At 50.9% G+C, this 23,691-nt stretch overlaps 1 protein-coding gene across 1 annotated transcript in view; it reads left to right on the forward strand.

The window, feature by feature from the left end:
- Positions 1-23,691, forward strand: part of Trerf1 (transcriptional regulating factor 1) — a 196,693-nt gene that overhangs the window by 110,656 nt on the left and 62,346 nt on the right. The window contains exon 4 of the mRNA XM_023721274.1: positions 22,545-22,649. The gene's annotated coding sequence lies outside the window, so the exon portion shown is untranslated. The remainder of the gene's footprint in view (positions 1-22,544; positions 22,650-23,691) is intronic.

Here is a 23,691-nt window from a genome sequence, read left to right on the forward strand (position 1 = left end):
ACAGAACAAGTGCCCGTGACAGCACGCTCCTGAAACAAAGCCACACCCTTGACACCCCACTGATCTGTTAATTCATGAATGGATGAATCCGCAGGGTCCCACCTCCTCCTCCCTTACAGTGCGTTTTAAATGTCAGCATTGGCTTGGGTGGGGGCATTCAGTCAGTCCCTGCCATGCCTGGCTGTGTACATTTCCCGATTTTTCAGGCAAAGAATGGCTGAAAGGGAAGTCAGATTTTACTTCCCAGGAGCAAACTCCCCTTTCCCATCTCTTTGGCAGGGAACCTCAAGGGCACGCTCCTGGCCCCAGGGCCTGGTGCTCCTTGCAAGGGTCAGGGTACTAATGTTGTTCCCACCAGCCATGCACACACCTGCATCTCCACCCCCTTGTCCACACTGGTCACCTTGGAACATTGCTCATTTATTTTGTTACCTGTGTGAGCATCCTGCAGGCTTGATTGCTGGGTCAGGCTTCATGCACAGAGAAGTTTGGAAGGATACCCCTCAGCTTACCAGCTTTTTCTCCATTGTCGTGCTCTGAGCGTGCTCCTCACCTCCACATCCCTGCCAACCACACTGCAGTATGATTTGGGGAGCAGGGAAGAACTTTTCCAGCTTGCTAAGTTATTTTAATCCACATTTTATTGATTTCTCCTGAGGTTCACTGTTTGTTATGTGTTGGTGCCATTTGTATTTCTTGTTTTGTGGCTAGCCTATAACTCATTCCCTCCTCGAGTCTTTACTGTTCTCTGATCGATTTTTACGCTTTCTTTGTGTATTAAGGATATTAACATGCATATAGAAAATTACTTTTCATTTTATTGATACTTCGTTCTAGGTACCCAGTTTTGTTTACGTGTGGGATTAATGTCTCATAATTATCAGGCTTACATCTTGTGCCTTTGCTGTGTGCTTTCAGAATCACCCAGGTTCCCTTCGTTTCTTTGCCTGTGGGCCCTGGGGACAGGCAGGCTGCACGTGCACGGCGGGACTGCGTTCCAGGCTGTGGCCCTGGGTTCCTTCTGAAGACAGGCGGCAGAGCTGCTGCTGCCATACGAGGCGTGGAGGGCGGAGGGGTGGTTCTTGGAAAGAGGCCACCCTCGCCTGGGGCTCCACCTGGGTGACCTGGGTGCCACTGTACACTGGGGCATGAATGTCACAGAAGTGTGGGTGTGACGAAGATGCTGCTGCTGGTGTCACGGAATCCTTCTGGCCGTTGGGACCTGGTGGGGGGGGGGCAGTGTTGGCTTTTGGAGGCGCAGAAAGGGAGTCAGTGGACTTCCAAGATTGGGGTGAATTGGAGCCTCACTTGCCCAGCCGGTGGCCCCTGGCCTAGAAACTAAAATCACTCTGTAAAATGTGTGAACCGTGCCGTGGTGATTGGTTTTTTTTTTTTTTTTCATTTTGGCTTTCAGGAAAGCAGATCTATTCGAGATACTCTGAGCAGAGCAGCGTTAACAACTTCTCCTAGGATTTGCTTCCTGTTCAGATGCGAAGTCCACAATCCCTCCTAAAACTTTAGGGATGGAAAGTAGGGTATAAAATCCATAAAAAAGGTCAAGTGTGGTGGTGCCTGCCTGTCATCCCAGCACCCTGGGCAGCTGAGGCAGGAGGATTACAGGCTTGAGCCCAGCCTGGAGAAATTAGTGAAACTCTTTCTTAAAATAAAAAATGAAAAGGGATGGGCATGTGGCCCAGCATAAAAGCCCTGGTCAATCTCCCATACTGCAAAGTAATAATAATAATAATAATAATAATAATAATAACAACAACAACAAAGGTGAGAAATAAAAATAAAAACATGCAGTAGATTGTGGATCACACAGACCTGCCCCTTCTGGTTCTCGGACACGCCACAGTCACACCCACCTCCAAGTCTCTTCCCTGGGAGCCTCCTGGCTGTCCCCGGGCTTTGTCCTGGCCCAGGGCTTGCCAATACCTGACCTCTTTCCTGTTGTTTCATTCTTGTTCCCCCAGAAGCTACAGCCTCAGCGATGCCAGCAGTGTTGCATAGGATGGAGTATCGAGCGCCGGGCAGCGCCGCGCCAGCTGGACTGGCAGGCGGCATTTGATCTCGTGCTCTGTCCCAAGCGGAGCATTACACAGAGAAGCCGAGTCCTGATAGCGGTTAATGTGGCCCTGCGAGCCATCCGTGCCATATTTACTGGGTGCTTGTTAGGAGCAGGCTCAGACCTAGGATATGGGGACTCGAAGCTGCGTGCGTCAGCCTCGCATGGTGGTGCTCACTGTAATCTCTACCCAAGCTACCCAAGGGGCCCCGGGGCAGGAGGATTGCAAGTTAGAAGTCAGCCTGGGGAATGTACAATACTCTGTCTCAGAGTAAAATTAGAAGGGCTAGGGGTGGAGCTCAGTGCTAGAACGCTGCCTAGCATATCGAAGCCCTGGGTCCAATCCTTAGTGTCACCACCAAAACCCAGAATCCTCACCCACCCAGCCAGCCACCAGGAGACCAGCACTCCGAGACCAGGCAGGGTCAGTCACTCCTCTCTGAGTCCCTGGGCTCCTTGCTTACGCAGGCACCTGTGTGTTATCCTCCCTTCGTGGAAGGGTCACCAAGGGGCCAGCTCTGCTATTGTTCGGGTTGCTTTCTTGGGAGATGCGCAGGTGAAACTTCTTTGAGACATGCGCTTTGGGGCAGGGGTGCAGTGCTGTTCTTGGTCATCCTCCCCCCAGGCCAAGAGGCAACACACAGTCAGTCTCTCTGCCTGCCGGAGCAAAGGAAAAGCAAAGACTCAGCCGCTGCTCTTCTCCGTTCTGGTAGTTACTAGATTTTCCAATGCTTCCCTCCCCCTAAATAGCAGCATTTTATAGCACCAATGGATTCTTAAATGGCTCCAGGATTCTGGGTAGAATCTCAAGATCTCTTTTGGTCCACAGATGTTAAGAGATGCTCTGCTTTTACACCTGGCCAGTGGGATTCTGGTATTTGAGGCAGCATTTCCACCTTGCTGGCAGAGGTGACAGTTGGAAGCATCGCGACCCCTTAATCATCCCCTGTCTATTGGCTGAGGCTGCAGCTCAGGGATAGAGCACTTGGCCACCATATACATAAAGAAAAAAAAAAAAAAAATGAACCCTAGTCTACTACTGAAGGAAATCATTCATTATAAGGCCATCAGCTTGGCTGTTTAATTCAAACAGCTGTTGTTATTCCGGGACCTAATGCAAGTGTTCTGTTTTGCTTTCTCTCTCTCTCTCTCTCTCTCTCTCTCTCTCTCTCTCTCTCTCTCTCTCTCTCTCGCCAAGACTATTAGTCAAAAACAAACCCATGGTAACAGATGATGCATTGATGCCTGGTGGGGAGACAGCCAGTAAATAGATTCTCCGTCGGGGTCATCCTCCTGAGAGCACTAGCTAGCGCTTTAGAGCAGGCTAATGTGTCTGCCCATCCTCCTAAATAACTCATAAGAGGGACTTTGGTCTCCAGTTCTTGCCCAGGGCTCCACCCACCATTCTACCATTCATGGTTTGTTTCCTGGGTCTGACTTGATGCATGATCTGTTAGTAACCAAACATGCCCTCGCAAGCTGGGGAACATTTGCAGTGTGATAAAGCCGTTATGCACAGTCCCTCTTTCCAGGGAAGACAGGCACCAGATCTGCCTCCCTGGGAAAGGTCCAGCCTCCAGATCCTCCTGATTCTGCACATTCAACTCTATGTACTGCTGCCACCCTGGTCACCCAGCCAGCATAGCACTTAGACTTGAGCAGTTGTCATGGACAAGCCTCTGCGCTAGGACCTAGGGTGTGAACATCAGTGAGTCACCATCCTTGAGTGCCAGGACACATGAGTGCAGCAAAGTGTTCCACGCTGGGCTTCCTGGAGTTTCATTGTCCCACTGCCAGGAGCGTCAAGGTTCAGCCAGGAAAGACCAGCGGAGATGACCTGGTAGCCAGATCTTGAGGGTTAGAGGCTAACCTTCCCTCCCTTGCATCCTTCTGCAGATAGTAAGCACCTCCAAGCCAGTCTTTCACCATAAGTCTCCACCTCCTCTCTCTACGATCAACAACTGCCAGGCTCCTCTAATGTCCCTATGACCTCAGACAAGTCACTTAACCAAAAATCCTTGACAATATCCTGTTCCAAAACTAAAGTCTCACTGGGCATGGTGGTATATGCCTATAATCCCAGCACTTGGGAGGCTGAGGCAGGAAGATTGCTGAAAATTTGAAGCCAGCCTGGGCCGCAAAGTGAGTTCAGGGTCAAGCTGAACTGCATAGTGAAACTGTCTAAAAAAGACAAAAAGGTAGGGCCGGCCAGATAGCTCAGCAGACTATAGCGCCTGCTTAGTTAGAGTGCCGCAGCCAGGGTTCGATCCTGGCGTGTCATGCCGACCCTGCCCTCAGGCCACGCTGAAACAGCAATTGAGACTGGGCATGGTGGTGCGCGCCTGTAATCCCAGCACTTGGGAGGCTGGAAACAGAAGGATCACTATGAGTCCAGTCTGTGTAGTGAGACCCTGTAGACCCTGTACAAAATACATTTTTATTTTATTTTTTTAAGCATTAACATATTTTTACAAAGAAATTTAGAAATCTAGCCATAGGGGGCCAGTGAGGTGGCTCAGTAGACTAAGTGCTAGCCTGGTAAGCGCAAGAGCCTGAGTTCAATCCCCGGTTCCTCCAAAAAAGGAAAAAAAAAAAAAAAAAGTCCTTGTTTTGGGGCTGGTGAGATGGCTCAGTGGTCTAAAGCACCTACTTAGAACAAGCTAAGCAAAAACGCAGCGACCTGGGTTCAATCCCCAGCACCACATGCCAGCCAGCCCCGCCCCCTGGTGTGCTGAGCTGGCCACACACACACACACTAAATAAATAAATAAATAAATAAAATTAAAAAAAAAAAAAAGAAATCTAGCCATATACAGAATTGTAACAGGACAGACCTGTGATACTAAATACATTTTTTAAAAAGACAAAATAAATAAATAAAGGCCCGAGTCCCAATCCTGAGACCTCCCGCAGTGCTGCCCTCAGCCACTCTGCCTTTTTTCATGTGTCTCAGGCCATACTGCCTTCAGAGACCAGCTGTGCCTCCTCCGTGCAGGAGGACTTGGGGAGCCTTAGTTCTTCCTGCTCTCCGGCTTGGGGCCACAAAGGGTCACACTTGTCGCTGGGTGCGCAGCTCCCTCAGTTGTGTCTGTGTCTGTCTCTGGGGTCCAGCTCATCTCCTCTGTTGTCAAGTCAGTGGCGGCCTGCCTTCCAAGGGTATCTTTGCTCCTCCATGGCAGTGCAAGACTGGCCCCTGGCCGCCGCCCCGACTCTGTTTACTAACCAAGACTGGGGGAAATGTGTTTGGGCAAGTGTGCGCTTGGTTACTCCATCCTTGCACGTGCAGGTGGGTACAGGGCTGACCTGGGTGATGGAGAGAGAGGACAAGCACTGGTGACCCTCGTGTGCCCACCCCCAGCTGCAGCGTGCCCTGCCTTGGCCTGCGATACGAGCCACCCGGACTCTGTTGCTCTCATAGGCGGCTGGCACAGTTGGGCTTGGCCCCCGGCAACAAAGAGCAGGAAAAAGGAGCAGCCTCCGTCTGCTTCCTCCACGCCCTCACAGTGCTGTCCCCAGCCCTCCAGGCCCAGGAGCCCCCCGGGCACTGTCCCCTCCCCTGGCTCAGACTTTGGGGTGCTAACAGCTTCCTGCCCCTGTTGGCTTGGAATGCTGGGCTTTGGAGTGCTGGGTGCCTCCGTGCTGCGCACCCCTAGGACTGCACCACTCACGAAACCATCTGACTCCTTCCGTAGTTCCCCGCTGCAGTTCCTTCTGCAGTTCCACCTTGCAGGCTTCCTTAGCAGCCTGCAACTCTTTGAACTGATCTCTTGTTTTTTCTCCAAAATGATGTTTTTAGGAAGGGGCGGCGGAAGAGCTTATAGTAAACTCCTTTCTTTCCTAATTCATTTCCGTTCCCTCGAGGCAGTTGCTTTTAATTCTATCCATTATTTTTTTCTGTCACTTATCTCTGTAACTTAAATAATACACTTTAATTTCACTCCTCTTTCAGCAATTACCAGCTGACTTCCTGTTATGATAGGAGACAGTTTAGCTTATTTTACCCCCTGCTCCCTCCCCTCCCCACACGCCCGCAACATAGTTAGATCGTTATTTATAGCTCGTCTATTTTGTTACCTTTATAAGTTAGATCCTTGCTGTCATCCTCCAGGCTCCAGGCTCCAACGACAGTGCCTCACTACGTATACAGGCTGGCTTTGAACTCACCGTGTAACCCAGGCTGGCCTCAAACTCACTGCGATCAGCCTCCAGAGTGCTAAGCTTGTGTGTGCCCGACTAACAACAGCCTCCTGAGTCCCTGTTCCGTGAGACATTAGCATCCTCCTCCGGCCTGTCTCCCACTTACGCCTTCTGACATTTCTGGGTTTGCTTTTGCATTAAGCTCGCTAGCATTTACTTTATTTCCCTCTTACTTCCTTTCTGTCTTCCGTGCTCTACCTGCAGGTTGATTTTAAAACCTGAAAAGCTGCCAGGGAGGGTTAACATTACAGTAAATGTTGCACAGTGGCCGTCCGCTCTCCGACATACTTGATTTGCCTCCTGATTCTTTTTTAAGGTTTTCAGCCAGTGCTTGAAATTTGGCAGAGTTTTCGTAAATGATTTAGAGAGTGGGCTTCTGTTTTAAAAATTGAAAGGATGGGCTGGTGAGATGGCTCAGTGGTCTAAAGCACCTACTTAGAACAAGCTTAGCAAAGCACAGGGACCACGGTTCAATCCTCCAGCACCACATGCCAGCCAACCCCACCCCCTGGTGGCTGAGCTGGCCACACACACACACACACACACACACACACACACACATATAAATAAATAAAAATTAAAAAAAAAATTGAAAGGTTTGGTGAACGCAGTTTGATTCCCCATATGGCACTGCTGGGCTGGAGCTGCCCCTTGAGACCACCAAGGCTTCCCCCTCCAGCCCGCTGTGTCCCCACCACGGCAGTGTGGAACCTGCCTGTTAGGCCCTCACTTATCTGATGCTGAAAAATATTATGAATACTTTTTTTTTTTTTAATTTTATTTATTGGTGTGGGGGGGGCAGCTCAGCCCACCAGGGGGTGGGGCTGGCTGGCATGTGGTGCTGGGGGATTGAACCGCGGTCCCTGTGCTTTTTTGCTAAGCTTGTTTTATTTTTATTTTTTTTTTTTTTTTTAATTTTATTTGTGTGTGTGTGTGTGTGTGTGTGGGGCCAGCTCAGCCCACCAGGGGGCGGGGCTGGCTGGCATGTGGTGCTGGGGGATTGAACCGCGGTCCCTGTGTTTTGCTAAGCTTGTTCAAAGTAGGTGCTTTAGACCACTGAGCCATCTCACCAGCCCCTTATGAATCCTTTTTTAAAACAGTCTTTTGTTTTTCGAAAAATTTTTCATTCTCTGTCTTTCTTTGTTTTGTTGAGACAGTAGGTCAGGCTGGTATGACGATCCTTCTGTCTCAGCCTCCCAAGTGTCAGAATTTTAGGCCTCTGTCACCACACCTGGATTTTTCTTGGTTTTTTTCTTTTCTTTTCCTCCCTCTTTCTTTCCTTTTTTCCTCTTTGCTTCCTTCTTTCCTCCCTTCTCTCCCTCTTTTTCCCTTTTTCCTTCCTCTCTTCTTTCTTCCATTTTCTTTGCCATTTGCTGTTACCACATCTCACACTTTCCTCTGCGGCTCTCCAGCCTAGTGGGTACTGTAGTCTAGAGTTCTCTCTCCCTAGGATGCTCAAGTCTCAAGTTCAACCTGGCCGCCCTAGGTCTACCACAGCGTGGTCTCCTGGGATCTCCCTGTACTGTGCCACTAGGTTGCTTCTGGCATTTGTCTCTTTCTGGCCATGAGCCTCTTGCCCTCCTGTAGGCCCTCAGGCTCAGGCTGCCTGACTGCACCCCCAGTTTCTAATCTCCTAGCTCTTGTCTGTTTTCCAACAAATGGCCCCAACCTCTGTCCTGGGTAGACCTCACTTTTACCCTTCCTTGTTTAAAACTGTCCCATGAATAACTTCCTTCATTTTCCTGCAGTGTAACATGTCAAATGGAGAGGCCATCAATGAGCAAAGTGGATTTGTTGTCTATTTTTGATGAGCGACTCTTATGATTTGATCCCAGCCTCTCTAGAATCCGTTTTCATTTTTAGCCTCCCTCAGCTCAAGTGCTGAACTCAGGGCCAATGAGATAGCTCAGTGGACTAAGTGGCTGCATAGGCAAATGCAGGGACCTGGGTTCAATCCCCAGCAACACATGTCATGTCAGCCCCACCCCTGGGGCGCACTGAGTCGGCTACCAAGACTGGTGTAGTGGGCCCATGCTTGTAATCCCAGTGCTGGAGAGGCTGAAAACAGGAGGATCACTAGGAGTCTGAGGTGCATAGTAAGACCCTGTATCAAATGCATAAACACATTTAAAAAAAAAATGTAACTTCAAGTGCTGAACTCCCCAGGGGCTTTGAAACCTAAGTTTACCACTTTTAGCATTTATTGTTTATAATAAACGCCTATCAAATCCATTCTTTAATGATCAAATTTCAATCTTGTATTGCTTAGGGAAACAGTAGCTGCTGTATTATCTCTGTGTGTCCGAAATTGAACAAGAAAATTTATTTCTTGCTCCCATAAAATGCACGTATCCGTGGTTGTGACAGGCTCTCCTCCGCAGGCTCACCAAGTGACCCGAGGATCTGATGTCTTTGACTTCACTGTACCCTGGATTGTGCATCTTCAGAGGGAACAATGATCACCCCACCTCTTCCATTTGAAGCACAGACCCCGGCGTTATACACAGTACCTAAGCAGATACAGATCAGCCCTGTGGCATTGGCACATTCTGTGCGGGAAGACCATAATCATGACCCAAAGCCTGAGACACCCCACTGCTGGCCCATGAGTGTATGCTGCCTTCGGGTGGGAGGGAAACAGCCGACAGAGGAGGCTAGCCCCCTCCCTGTCCCTGCGCCCACATTCCTTTGAAAAGAGCTAGTTATGGGAGTCCCATTTTGCGACAAGCAGAGCAGGAGGATGTGGCCCTTGGAGACAACTGCTTTTAAGTGACACTTCTTATGTAAGGGGGGGCACAGAGTTTGGAGGGTCAGTGGCTTCTACTCACCCCCAGCCTTTGCTAGGATGTGGCTGTCTTGGAGCGGTATCCCTGACTGCTCCCCTGGTCCACTTCCCCTGCCACATCTCTAACCACCTAACATGCTACATGTTATCAAGAATAGTAGGCTCTGCAGACCTGTGGGCCCCACCTCCTTGGGTTCAGCCAATCACAGGCCATAAATATCTGGGAACAAAAATGATGTCTGAATCAAACCTGCACAGATTTTTTAAATTGACATGACTCCCTAACCAATGCCCGATACAGTAGGAATACTGCATGAACTGCTATTCGGTGACCCTGGGTGCTGTCAGTGCTTTGGATGTGACCAGAAGTAAGTGCTGGCTGTGTGGAGATTCTGTGCCTATACAGCACTGAGCTGTTGCAGAGGAGCTTAGTTCTGGTATCTGAAGGGGACGCTGAAACTGGTCTCCCACTGATACTCACAGCACACCATTGTTACTGTTTCTCCCTGTTAAAATGACTTTTTTTCCCCCATAATTTTATTGATAAACAAATAGCAATGAGACAGTTGCAAATCAAATCGTAAAATGAGTTTTTGTTGGGTGTGGTAGAGACCTATAATTCATGGGCTCTGAGATGATAAGTCTAATTTGGTTAGACCTTCTTGAAAAAAAAAAAAATGAAAGGTCCAGGGCTGTAGCTCCGTGTAGATGCCCTGAGTTCTATCTCCAGCATCCTGAGTGCAGAAAAATAAGAAAAGAGAACCGTCCATGAGGCCAAGGAATTTTGTCTTCTATTGTGATCCAGTGCTTGAGAACAATGCCTGGCCCGGAACAGGCACTCCGCAAGCTTTGTTTGGATGCAGGAGCTTTGTACTGCAAGGCTGTCGGGGACCTCTGCCCAAGCACGGCTGAGGACACTGGAAAGCGCTGGGTGGACCTGGCTGTCGGGAAATGTGCTAGTTTCCTGCATATGTCACTGGGTCAGGGGCTGAGTGACATTTGTCGTTGGGGAGAAATCTTGCATTTGCCCACGTTTTCTTGTTCAGAAGGGGTTATTGGCAATGGCTTTGCTGCTAGCTCCTCATATTTGGCACTAGCAAGAGTTGTGACTTCGTACTTCGGGCTTGGTTGAGGTATTTGTATCCTGTGGGGTACATATAGTTGTCTAATAGTAGTTGTGTGTCTGAGTTTATAAACCAGGAGGGGTGATGGGAGGCCCCGTGAAGGGGTCTCCCCAGAAAGCACTGTGCACAGGCTGCATAAAAGCTTTATGGCTACGCCCCTGCCTGTCCCTGCCTGTCCCTGCCTGCCCCTGCCTGCCCCTGCCTGCCCCTGCCTGCCCCTGCCTGCCCCTGTCTGCCCCTGCCTGCCTCTGCCTGCCCCTGCCTACCCCTGCCTGCCCCTGCCTGCCCCTGCCTACCCCTGCCTGCCCCTGCCTGCCCCTGCCTGCCCCTGCCTGCCCCTGCCTGCCCCTGCCTGTCCCTGCCTTGCTGATCATTTCCATTCTCGCCCTTCCCTATTTCAGGCCTCATTCCTTCACTTTCCCTCCTGTTAGACTTCTTTCTTGTTCCCAAATCCCTATCCTTACCTCCGTGGCCCATGAAGATCACATCCCCCGGGAGGCAGAGGACTGAGTGTGCACCTCCCCTCTGGACCCCAGACAGCACTGATGTCACCCGTATTCCCAAGTCCACAGAGCCCAGCTTTCCAAACATTTACAACTCCAGGGTCCTTCGAGGAAGGACTGCACAGGCCTTCAGGGACACAGGCAACCTGCCAGCCTCCCTCTGGTGGTCAGAGGGCCAAGCCTCCATCCAGGGCTCAGTGCAGGCTCTTGGATCTTCGAGGAATTTTCCTGTTCCAAGGCAAACATCCAGGAGATGAACTTGTTTCGTCCTGGCAGGGGTTAGGACAGGCAGATGGAGAAGGTGTGGGGCGCAGGTACAGGTGGTAAAAAAGACCCTCTCTTCACTTACATGATCACGCAAGGGCATGAGGCAGCAAGTGAGCTCCCAGCACATGTGGTAAAAAGACCCGATGAGTGACACTTTTTTCTCTCTCGCTGCCTGCCCTGCTTTTTGTTCTGCATGTCGTGAATTGCATGCGTAGAGGAACGGCATCCATGGAGTTATTTTCCCAGGTCTCCTGTGCCCCAGATGACATTGGGCTGACCCCCTAGCGTGTTGAAAATGGCACCTAGCGTGCACTGAGGGACCTAGGTCCCAGGCAATCTCAGGGTCAGGAGTTGAGTTCTTGGCTCTGGACATCCCTGGGTTTCTTTCTGTCCCCAAGCCATAGAGCGAGGAGGAAGCTGGAAGGAAGGCCTCGCTGCTGGCAGACCCTCCTCTTGCTTTCCCCCTCTGCCCTGCCCGTGCTGCTTTCTGCCATCTTTTCCTGCTTGGCAGAACCCACCAGGCTGCTGGTCAGCCTAGGTGAGTGGGGAGTGGGGGATGGAGCTTGCAAGCTACAAGGAGACAACAGGACACCTACAGTGTGGTGGTGGCTGTAGGCACTGGTGGAAGGAGGATTAGTGGTGCCTCCTTCCTGCCTGGATCCCCCACCCTCATCTCCACCAGACTCAGCCAATGGGTATCACATGGATGAAGCCCCTTTCCACGTACAAAGTGACAGGACACAGACCCACTTGCCATGAGCGAATGTGAGCTCTGTCTCTCCTGGAGGGGGCGCATGTCCAGACTTCCCCACAGCGCCCAGAAGTTGACGTCCAGTTCAACTCAGCTGTCACCTGATCCGCCACTGTGACCACACTGAGAGGCCAGGGACTGCTTCCATGTACTAGGGGAGAACTCTGAGGGCTGGGAGTGTGGGTGACGTGCATGTCACAGGAGGCACAGTGGATTATTTCACCCTAAATCTGCTGACTCCATGACCCATCTCTGACCTGAAACCTCAGAAAGTGCAGAAGTTAAGGTCATCTGCATTTGGTGTCCTAGGGACACAGCTGCCATATGTACTCCTGGGAGCAGTGTCCCCTTCCTTCCGGCTGCTTCCCAATGACTGCTGGGCTCTGCCATCTGCAGCCCAGCTGCCGGGAGGCAGTGGTGAGAAGGTCCCAAGTGTGCTTCTCTGATGGCGTTGGGGAGACGAGTGCTACTAGAACAGCACGCTTTTCCTCACGACTATCTGTCCCAGCCCCCCACGGTCCCTTTTCTGCCACCTACACCATCTCCATGTCAAAACAGGGGCTGGTGAACAAAGCTTCTCATGATCATTTGAGATCCCGAGTGCTATTTCCCATAGAAATAGTTCAAACATGAGGCGCCCTGTCCTCATGATCTGTCTGAAATAGAATATTAATAGCATTGGTTGGGTCGAGAATGAGTGTCAATGATTTAATTGATTGATTAATTAATAATAAATCAACCCGCTCTCTTGCCAGAGAACTGAGAGAGCCTCCTAGCTGGCCTCCCTTTCCCTTAGCTGTCCTCTCTAGTTTATTCTCATGAGAAGTTAGTCGAAATGGGCTCACAGCCCTGCAGAGGGTCGCTGTCCCACAAACCCAACTGTCCCTACCTCCCTCACCTCACTGACACCCCCCACACACACACATAGCCCCTTTACAGAGCTCACGCCACCCAAAGGCTCAGCATCCAGGTTTCCTCTCTAGGTGATGTAGGATAGACAGCGCCCATCCACCCACCTTTTCCTGCCCTCACCTGCTTTGATTTCCTTCCTAATGCAGGGCATGAGCCTTTGAATACCTGTGTGCTGTTGACCTCCTCCACTAAAATACCAGTGGCCTCTCCTTGGGTGTATTTACAGCTGGGTTTCCGGCCCTAGAGCACCCCAGCTCATAGCAGGTGCTCCCTAAACACTTCTGCGTAAAGAGTGCTGAATAGTGCGTGAGGTCCGGATGAGAGCTGGGTCTCTGCCTGCCCCAGGGCAGGTTCTGGTGTCTGTGCAGAACTCAGCTCATATGCTAAATAAACATCAGCACCCTAAACAAGTTTCCCTTTTCCCTAACCCTTGGGGTTTAAGGTATGGAGGACTTGATTTTAGTAATGAGGCCCCAGCCGTTAGATGTTTGTGGGATACCCCCACTCCCCAGTCTCCAGACTTTGCAAGGGTCCCCTGTCCCCACTCCAGGCTGCTCGAATTTAATGTGCACACAGACCACCTGGTGATAGCAGAGAATGACTCGGCAAGCTTGGGGTGAGGACTGAAAGTCTGACTTCCCAGGGACACAGAGGCTGCCGGGCTTGTACTGCGCATGAGTGCCAGGGTCCTAAGCCTCTGCCCTAAGCAAGGGGGAGCATTTTGCGCACTGGAGGCTGAATCTTCCTCCCCTGAAAACTTTGGAGCCAGGTTTTGCAATATGTGCAGATTCGTGATAAGATATCTCGAGGAGCAGACCCCCAATCTTAACTCAGAATTCATTTGGGTTTCATATACATCTTTTGTGTGTGTGTGTGTGTGTGTGTGTGTGTGTGTGTGTGTAACCAGGGATTGAACTCAGGTCTTTGCGCTTGCCAGGGAAGCGCTTATTCCACTGAGCCATCTCCCCGGCCCCTCATATACATCTTACACATACCGCCTGAAGGTGATTTTGCACAGTAGTTTAGTAATTTTGTGGATGAGACAAAATTTCATAGTGTGGAATTTTCTGCCTGTAGTTTCAGGTTGGGACTGAGGAAGTTTTGGATTTTGGAGCATTTTGGATTTTGGGATTAAGGGTGCTCAGCCTCTATAATACAGAATTGACATTTTCACCTTCAGCTTGTTAAAGAACACCAGGGTGCAGTACCTGGAAAAAGCCTGGCGTCTGGAGTTGCATACTGGCTTGAATTGTGCTGTTCATCAGCTGTGTGCCCTTTGGCAATACACTTAACATCTCTGGCCCTCCATCTCCTCATCTGTTAAAGACAGAGGCCACTCCTGCCTTGCAGCTTGGGAAGCACCACACCCAGAGGCTGGCACATACGGGGCACTTGTTCAGTAGCACCTGATGTTAACTCATGCCTCTAAAGAGAAGGCATTGTCTACAGGGATCATTTTACCCTTGACTGCTGTGGCTAGTGCTACCAGGTACATTTGGGGGCGAGCTGATGTTTGGGTGTTTGTTTTCAATTCTTTGGGAGTGTCTGTTTAGGAGCAGCATTGCTGGGTCACATGGGAACCTCGTGTTTAACATTTGAGGGTCCCCCAAATGTTCCCCACTGGAGCAACGCTATCTTCTGTTCATCCCTGCTGTGCACAAGGATTTCAGCTTCTCCATCTCGATGCCAGCTTGATGTTTGTTGTTTTGGTTATGAGTAACCGAGGGAGCTCATTCCTCGGTCCTGGTCCCTTTGGGGCGGCCCTGTGGGTGCTGGAGTTGGAAACATGAGGCTTTAAGAGGCACTTACCCTTCACCAGTTCCGAGACAGCCTGCTACATCCGGGGATTCCCTCCAGCCAGGCTTTGGGGAAGCTGAAATTGTTGCTTCATGTACTATTTTCATAATGGTTGCATTTTTTTCGTGTATCTCTTTCCCTTTTGAGGGTACCCAGTGGGCAGAGCCAGCTTACTCTCTCTCAGCTGGTCCTGGGGAGGCCAGGTCAGCACAGATGGCCACCTCCTGTGTGTGACTCCTCTCCCCAAGGCCACTCCCTGGCCCTGTCCACCTGGGCTGGCTGGAGTGCTTGCCTGGCGCTCTCCTGTTTTCGTGAAACTTAATGTTAAACTTTATGTTCTACTGCATGGTCTGAGCCAGATCTGTTTTAATGTTAAAACTTAGATATTGCTCCAAGTATTTCAGTGTATCAGGGGCATATCAGGGACTCCTGTGATCCCCAGGGTGAAAGGACAGAGGAGTGTCACGGGAGGGGCTATAGGGGGCACCTAATGAAAGGAATGGTTTTTCTTGTTAACAATGGGAATTTTGTTTTCATCTTCTGGAATTTCTACAGAGTAATCTCTAGGGTTGAAAACACCATCAAAGTGATACATTGTTTCTATACAAGCAAAGGAGGGATTCAGGCCCCACTGTCACTCCCTGGGCCACCCCAGACCTGCGGGAAGACATAGCCAGGGCCTGTACCCTCAGCCCACATTCTTAGCTTCAGCCCCACAGGACACTTCCCGACAAGCTTTACACTCTCATTTAGCAGGTTGGTGGCGGAGCCTGGCCTGCCTGGCAGGTCCTGATGTGCCGCCAAGGTTGAGAACTGCTGTGTGAGGACATCAGACCGAGGATGAGAAAGATGGACGTAGCCCATTCCTGGGCAGAGTGGACGGGCTGGCGGGGGCGGCGGCTTGTGAATCGCATCAGTCATTAATTCCCACTGCGATAAGTGCTGCTTCCCTCTTGCTGGAGCTTGGAAGCCTCCCACTATAGCCTAAAGGATGGGTAGATAGGGGAGCTGGGAAGGGGGTACCACAGCAGAGCGGCCAGCACATGCCAAGGGAGAGAGAGCTTCGGCGTCTGAGTGGAGAGTGACGCAGTGGTCGGACCTGTGAGCAAGGCAGTGGCAGGCCTGAGCCTGGAGAACGGGAGGCGGCCGGTTGGCCACTGCCGGCAGGGCTATCCTGAGCTGCTGCAGCATCCATGTGAAAGGCCCAGGCGTCCGCGGTCTGGAAAGGGCAGGTCCTTGGAGGGCTGGTAGAGCGCGCAGGGATGCGTGGGCTGCCTGGCCCGTGTCTCCCGACAGCTTGGACAGGATGCTGCCCCTCCTGCAGGCCAGGACGATGCTTTCTTTTCTCAGCCTCCATGGACTGGCACAGGGTGTGACATCAGAAGAAAAGAAATGTGTAGAGAGAGCATGGAGTTGGTCTCACATCTAAAAAACTTCCAGGCCAGACGTGGTGGTGCATTCCTGTGACCCCAGCACTCTGGGAGCCCATGCAGGAGAATCCCAAATGCAAGCCCAGCCGGAGCAGTTCAGTGACTTAGTGAGTTCAGTGACTTAGTGAGACCCTGTATCGAACAAAAAGGACTGAAGCTGTAGCTCAGTAAGGAGGCCCTGGGTTCTTCCCCCAGTGCTCCAAAAAATAATAAACTACTTCCAGGCCTTTCTTGAAGACTGTTCCCCTCCCATCATCTCTCCAGAGGACAGTTTGCGCAGGAGTGTCTGGTTACCAAGACCTGGGCAGAGATTCCTCCCTACACTGCCTCTTAGATGTTCAGTAGATTGGTTTCACATTCAAAAACTCCTCCTCCTCTTCCTCTTCCTCCTCTTCCTCCTCCTCTTCCTCCTCCTCCTCTTCCTCCTCCTCCTCTTTCTCCTCCTGCTCCTCCCTCAACTCCTTTTCCTTTTCAAAAATCTGTGCCAATTTCTAATTTCTTGTGGGTGGCACAGAGGGAATTCTTCACACTTCATTCAGTCCCACTGCCCATGTGAGAAGCCCTGGGGCACATCCTGAGTCCCTCTCCTCCCGGTGGTGCCCACTCACACCCAGTCTAGTGGGACGTGGCTGTTTCTTTCATTTCCGCTGCCTCTGGCTGAGGGGAGCCCTTCCTCTGTGACCTGCACTTCTCTATACCCATTTTTCAGTGTTCATTTCTTTGTATTAATTTTTTTTCCTTCCTCAAAACTTGGATCTGTCTTCCGCCTTCCCTAGCAGTAGTGTGGCATGTGGGGCCTTAGAAAGCCACATGGCCTTCCAGCTGTCTCCTCAGTGGTCACAGAGCAAGGTGACCAGCAAGGCTTCCAGCCCGGGGGGGGGGGGGATGGACTTTGGACTCCACACCCTGGCTCCGCCACGCAGTCCTGGGCCTCAGTTTCCCTTCTTGTACAATGGGGACTCAACCTAACTGTAGAGCCATCTCACCTCCTACAGGAGCTCCCTGGGCAGTGCCAGTGCCATGTCTGGCCTGGACTGGACCCTGGGGATGCAGTAGGTATTAACTCCAGTGCCATCTGGGATTCAGCTTTGTCCCACGGGTCATTGGTGTGGCGCTGGGACAGGGACTGTGCATCCCAGTCTGCTGGCTTTGGGCCCGCACTCCTGAGTGGGGTTATCTGGAAGTCCTCCAAGTGGTGTCTCAATGGCTCTGAGATCTCAGCACTGTGACTGGGGACCCCGGTGGGCACAGACAGAAAAACTGTGAGGCACTGGGACCCCTGGGTGATCTGGACAGTGCCTGGTGATGCCTGGTGACTGTCCTGTGGAAGGAGAAGCCTGGCTGTCCCCACCCACTGGTGAGGTCATGGCACTGGTGTCCCTTTCCAAGGGCCTGCTGGGAGCCAGGCAGCGTGCTCAGTGTGGATCTCAGTTGTCACAGATCCCCCCGAGGTCCTGGGCAGAAAGCCCTGCCGTTCTCCAGAAGAAGAGCAAGGCCATGCGGCCAGCAAGGGCCAGGTCGGGACACCAAGCTACAGCACTCATGTTCTGGCCATGAAATCGTGTGACTTTCCCGCAGTGGCACCCACAGGGCGCCTCCCCTGTGACGGTGCTCATCCACACCTCCAAACCACACTTGTTGTCCATCTCTTGTCACTGTTGCCTAATTTTACCACTGGCTACACTGATTTAAACCAAATTGCCACTATTATAGAAAAGCTGAGATAAGAATCCTAAGGCTTGTTATGCGTCGGGAAGCAGGGCAAGGTGGCCTCTACTTGGCCTAGTGCCAGCTTCGGAAGAGTGAGAATTTAGCAGATGTGCATCTTCTGGTCTTGCTTTGCTCAGGTAATTTTTTGGGTGGCTTCTGGAAAAGCCTCACATCTTTAATACCTGACTTGACTACCACAGTGACCAGGGCATAGATCAAATCAGGAACCAGAATGACCACGGCCAGGGTGGTGCATGCTTATAACCCCAGCCCCTGGGAGGCTGAATCACTGCCAGTTTGAGGCCAGCCTGGACTGTGTAGTGAGTTCAAAGCCAGCCTAGACTGCATAGTGAAACTCTGCCTAAAAAAAAAAAAAGAAAGAAAAGAAAAACAAAAAATAGGAACCAGAACGACTCTCCTGAGAGTCTCTCCTCACAGGTGCCACGGACCTCAGGACCTGTGCACAGGCTCCTTTGTACCTGCATGTGTGCAGCACCTTCCCTCCTTAACCTTCCTACTTCACTGCACTGATTTATTCTTAGGATTCATATGAAAGGCTTAATTCCTTCTGAGAGCCCTGCTGGCCCTCTCCTGAGCCAGGCTACCATTGTGTGCTTAGAGCAGCAGCCACGCTTCTTTAGGGTGTCACTGTTACAGTTATTTCTAATTTGTTAATGTTGGCTTCCCTTGGTAGGCAGTGAGCCCCCAGAGCAGGGACACACTGGTCTCGAGTGGGCCGTGTATGCCAGCACTTTGTACTTGCTAACACATATTAACCCACCTACTGCAAGGAAGATGAGTCCTTTCCCTTAACGCCAGCCAATAACCTCCATTGAGTAGAAAAAGGGATTATAACTACATTTATAAATCTCTCTTGAGTGTCTTTGGCAGAGAGCCATGGGTGTGGTGGCACACAGCTGTAATCCCAGCACGCAGTAGACTGAGGCATGAAGATCACAATTTCGAGGTCAGCCTGGCGACATAATGAGTTTAAGGCCACGCTGGGCTGCTTAGCAAGGACCCTGCCTCAAAAGAAGAGGGGGAGGGGAGGCAGGAAAGGGAAGGGAAGGAACTGAAGAGCCCAGCCCTGTGTCTGATGTACAATTGGTGACCACGAAAGGCTGATGGTTACAAGGACTTGGGGTGCTGCCAAGAGCTCTAGTTACAACCATGAGGCTAAAGGCAGTGAATTAGTCGTAGGAACTAAGTGCATTCCTTTTTCTTTGGTTGGTTAGTTTTGATTTTTTTTTTAATGGTGATTTATTAGTTGTTGGTTTTTTAATGTATTTAGTACAGGGTCTTACTACACAGATCAGACTTGTAGTGATCCGCCTGTGTTCAGCCTCCCAAGCCCTGGGATTGCAGGCGGGCACCATCATGCCCAGTCTCAGTCACCATCTCAGTGCATCCCTGGGGCAGGGCCAGCACGGCAGGCCAGAGATGGAACCCAGCCCCTGCGTCTGCCTCAGTAGGCACTTTAATATGCTGAGCTGTCTGGCTGGCCCTTGGGTTTGATTTTTGCTGCTCCTGAAATCATTAGGTAGCCTGGGCTGGCCTCAGTCTTGTACCGATCCTCCTGCCGTAGCCTCCCCAGTGCTGGACCAAGTGCATTCCTGGTCCCCACCCATGCCCCGGCTGGGCTCCCGGGGAAGGTCTGCAGCTCAATTGCCAGTTCCCATATTGACTTATTTGTATACAAACAGTTTCCCCCCATCAGCTTCTCTTCACCAACATCCAAGATAATGATATACAATCTTTGTAACGCTGCAGACATCACTTCAGAGACACTCCGTTGCTATAGGAATGTTTGTGATGTGCTTATTGCTAGAATCTCATGAACAGCAAGCTCCAAAATTGCAGATGATTGGGCTTTTTGAAGCAGGGAGTGAGAGTGTGTATGTGATTGCATTAAAGAGAAACAAAACAAGCCTTTGGAAAGAGAAGTTTCCTTGTGCAGCGTTATTTTCTTCTCAAGTTGAAGATAAGAATTCCTTAAAAGCTGGGCATTTAGGGCGGGGAGCACTTTCCCCCTAGATGTTCAGATGGGTGAGCGTGGCTTGCGGCTTTCCCTCAAGCCCGGAGGCTGTGGGTAGGCAAGGGCTTCAGGAGCTGGCTGCCACAGACAAAGGAATTCTCAATTTTTGAAAAAAAAATCATTTTTTTTTATAGCACTAAGTATAAGAATGAATACCAGCAACACTCCCTGTCATTTGGAAAGTTCTCTTTTCTGAAACATCCAGGGTTTTTTTTTGTTTCTTTCCTAGTACTGGGGATTGAACCCAGTACCTTCACCCTGAGCTCCATTCCAGCTTCTTTTTATTTTTTATTTTGGGACCAGGTCTCACTGCACTGCTAAGATCCCCAGGGGGGCCAGAATCTGGGACCCTCCTGCCTCAGCGTCCCTGATTGCTGGGATGATAGGCCTGTGCCACTGCACTCAGGGCCCAGGGCCCAGTTCATTTTCTTGTGGCTTTTTCCCCCCGGTTCATTTTCCTAGAGAGCGCCTCAGGAGGCAGCCCGAGGCGAGGCCTCCTGGCGTGGGAGGGAGGACGAGCACAGGGTGGCACAGAGTAGTCTCTCTGCGAGCTGTGTGCTTTGTCCTCTGAATGCAGACGGTTGCTGCCACTGTGAGACAACCTGAAGCCACACTTTCCCAAAGTCCCGGCCACACTTGTCCTTCCTGGACCAACCCCGACAGAACTAACTCACCATCGGCCAGAGCGTGAGTGACTCCCGAATCATTATTCCTAGGGTTCCTCTCTGCACCCAGCTACCCACCAGCCGCCTAGGCAGCTCAGGCCGCATGGCACAAGTGTTCACGGAGCCCTGCCCCTTGGCTGTGGCTCTGGCCCAGCGCTGGGCTGCGCTCTGCTTCCCAGTCCAGGGGCCACGAGAGAAGCACAGAAATCAAGAGCACCGTATGCTGGGTCCCATAGTTAGAAAGTGGGCTTGTGGGACGATCTTTGTATGAGTATCTTTTTATTTGGTTTTGTGGCAGGTCCTTTTTACACTGTCTCACAAACATATTCATCTGTGATGGTTTAGAAATTAAAATGATAAAAAATAAACACAATAGTTTGAGAAGCACTGTGCCATAGCGCTTGTACAAGATATGATCAAAAAACGCAGTGCATATTTAAGTTTTTTAAAAATATAGTACAGGGGCTGGTGAGATGGCTCAGTGGTCTAAAGCACCTACTTAGAACAAGCTTAGCAAAGCACAGGGACCACGGTTCGATCCCCCAGCACCACATGCCAGCCCACCCCGCCCCCTGGTGGGCTGAGCTGGACACACACACACACACACACACACACACACACACACACAAATAAATAAAATGTTAAAAATATATATATTAAAAAATAAAATAAAAATGTGTACATCCTACCAATTTGGTTTGAAACTGTCTCATTGCTATTTGTTTCTCAATAAAATTATTGGGGAAAATTGTAGTACAGTGGGGGCTAGTGAGATAGCTCAGGGGACCAAGCGCCTCCTTTGGCAAGCACAGGGACCAGGATTCGATCCCTGGTCCCGCATGCTGCACCAGCCCTGCCCCCAGGGTGCGCTGAGCTGGGACGGAGTATAGGTGTGGTGACACACTCTTGTCATCTCAGCACAGGGGAGGCTGAAAACAGGGAGATCACTAGGAGTCTGAGCTGCGTAGTAAGACCCTGTACCAAATACACAAAAGAAAAGATGCTTAAATAAATAAACATGTGGTACAGTGAGAAAGACACACTGCCGTGAATTCCCCTGAGAACACTGCCCCTTGCTTTGAACACACTCCTGCAGTGGCTCTTGCCACTTCCTGCAGCAGCTCTGACGTCCTCGTTCCTGAGTGTCTTTAGTTGTGCACTCGTGACTGCCTCGATGTCGTCCTGAATCCATTCAAAATGGTCATGTCATGCTCCTTTTGCAGTTTCAGAAGAGCCAGAATTCGCATGGTGCTGGGCCCAGTGAGTGCGGTGGATGAGCGTCCTGTCCTTGTGCACCGCTTTTCCATCTCGTGGCGCTGGACAGCAGCAGTGACCATATTTTTGATCACCTCAATATAAGGATGTGAGAGAGCTTCCAGAGCTGCTTCAGAAAGTGGCAAGGGAGGGGCCAGGGAGATGGCTCAGTGGAAGAAGCGCTTCCCTAGCAAGCTCAAGGGCCTGAGTTCAATCCCCAGTTCCGCCAAAAAAGAAAGAAAGAAAGTGGCAAGGGAGGCAGTGAGACAGCTCAGTGAACTAAGCGCCTGCTTAGGTAAGTGCAGGGACTGGGGTTCGATCCCCAGTACCGCATGCCGCACTGGCCCCACCCCTGGGAACGCTGTGCCAGCCATGGAGACCGGGCATGGTGGTGCACACCTGTAATCCCAGTGCTGGGGAGGCTGAAAACAGGAGGATCACTGCAAGTCCGAACTGTGTAGTGATGTGTTGAGGGAGATTTGTGAAAATGCCTTTTACTCTATTTTTCAAGTTTAAATACACACTGGGGTTGTTGTAAGTCATTTAGTTTTGTAAGCTGCCACAGCTCCCTTGCAAAAAAAAAAAAAAAGGACAGTGGATGAATTTTGCAAAAGCATAGCCCTTAGCAAATCATGTCATAGTGAAACATGTGCCGACCCCCACCTCGCTCCCACTTCTGAAAGCAGGGGCTGCTTGTCATTCATCTCGATAGCTTTAATTCCTCACCGTTGTAGGGCTGCAGGGCTTGGAGAGTTTGCTGAGAACACCCCAGGCCTTCCGGTAATGTCCAGCGTGGGGTGGTGTCGGCCAGCCAGGAGCAAAAGACAAGCAAGCAGCCAGCCCTGATGATGCTACTTGTTATCCCAGCTACTCAGCAGGCTGAGGCAGGAGGGCCACAAGTTTGAAGCTAGTCTGGGCTACATAGTCTCAAAGTAAAATTGAAAACCAAACAATTGGAGATTGAGGATGTGGCCCTGGGTTTGATCCCAGCACCACATACGCAAAACAAAAGATAAGGAAGTGACCTCTCCTCCTTTTCCCTGCAGGTCTCCTCTTCCCACCTGACAGCAGCATGACAGCAGCATGACCCGGCGGCCGCAGAAGTCCCCCGAGCCAGGCGCCCCTCTCTGCCACCTGCTGCCCCAGTCCAGGTGAGCCTGCTTCTTTCTACAGGAGGCGACGGCGTCTCACCTCAACAGACTGTGTGTTTGCACAATCCCTCATGCTTGGAGGACGAGGTTCTGGGACACGGGACCTCAGAACTGTACACCTGCTGACAGGCAAAGCAGACGCTACAGGTTGTGTGTCTGAGGTGGAGCCCTGGGGACTCCTCCAGCATCTCCTGCATCTGGGACCTGGGTTAAGTCTTCAGGAAGTTTGGGTGGAAGAAAGACTCCTGATCAGCGAGCTGAGCCTCCCAGGAAGGGACCCAGGAGATCCCTGTCCCACGCGGGGGTCCTGGGCTATTGGCCCCTTGCTAACCAGTGCTGGGCAGGTTCATAGTGGAAAACCTTCCTAACACGGAGAGAGGGTCTGCTTCCTGTCTGCCAATCCCTGCTTTGCCATCTGTCACCTCCTGTGCCTCTGTCTCTGGATGTTTTTGGAGATGGTTGCTCTTTTGTGTATGAATTCTTCTGCGAGATGGGGCCCGTTCACTGTATCCTCGTGTCCCTCTGTCTTCCCTGCCACCTGCTCACACACCCTGTGCCATCTCAATAGAGAATTCTTCAGTCTGGGGTCACTCTTCAGGGACTGTCAAGAGTCCCTTTGAACTAGGTTCTGTACTAGATAGATCCAGGAGGCATGGCCATGAGTGAGGAGGACAGGCTCACTGTCTCTTTCTTTCAAAGCTGGGGATTGAACCCATTTTTGCTTGAACATGAGGCAGGTGCTCTAACCCTGAGCCACACCCAGCTCCTGGGTCTCTGCATTTGTTTACTTTTTTTTTTTTTTTTTTTTTTTTTTTTTTTTTTTTTTTTTTTTGGCAAGGTTTCACACTACAGTACAGGCTGGCCTTGAGCTCACTTTGTAGCCCAGGCTGGTCTTGTGTGCCACGTTCCTCCTGCCTCAGCCTCCTGTGTGCTGGGATGCGCCACCACTCCCAACTGTATATTTATTTCCTTTTATGGTACTGGGTATTGAACTCAGGTAACATTGAACTACCTCCCCAGCCCTATTTTTAGTTTTTCTTTT

Source organism: Octodon degus, unplaced genomic scaffold, assembly GCF_000260255.1.
Source record: "Octodon degus isolate 3935 unplaced genomic scaffold, OctDeg1.0 scaffold00005, whole genome shotgun sequence".
In the NCBI taxonomy this organism is placed as follows: Eukaryota; Metazoa; Chordata; class Mammalia; order Rodentia; family Octodontidae; genus Octodon; species Octodon degus.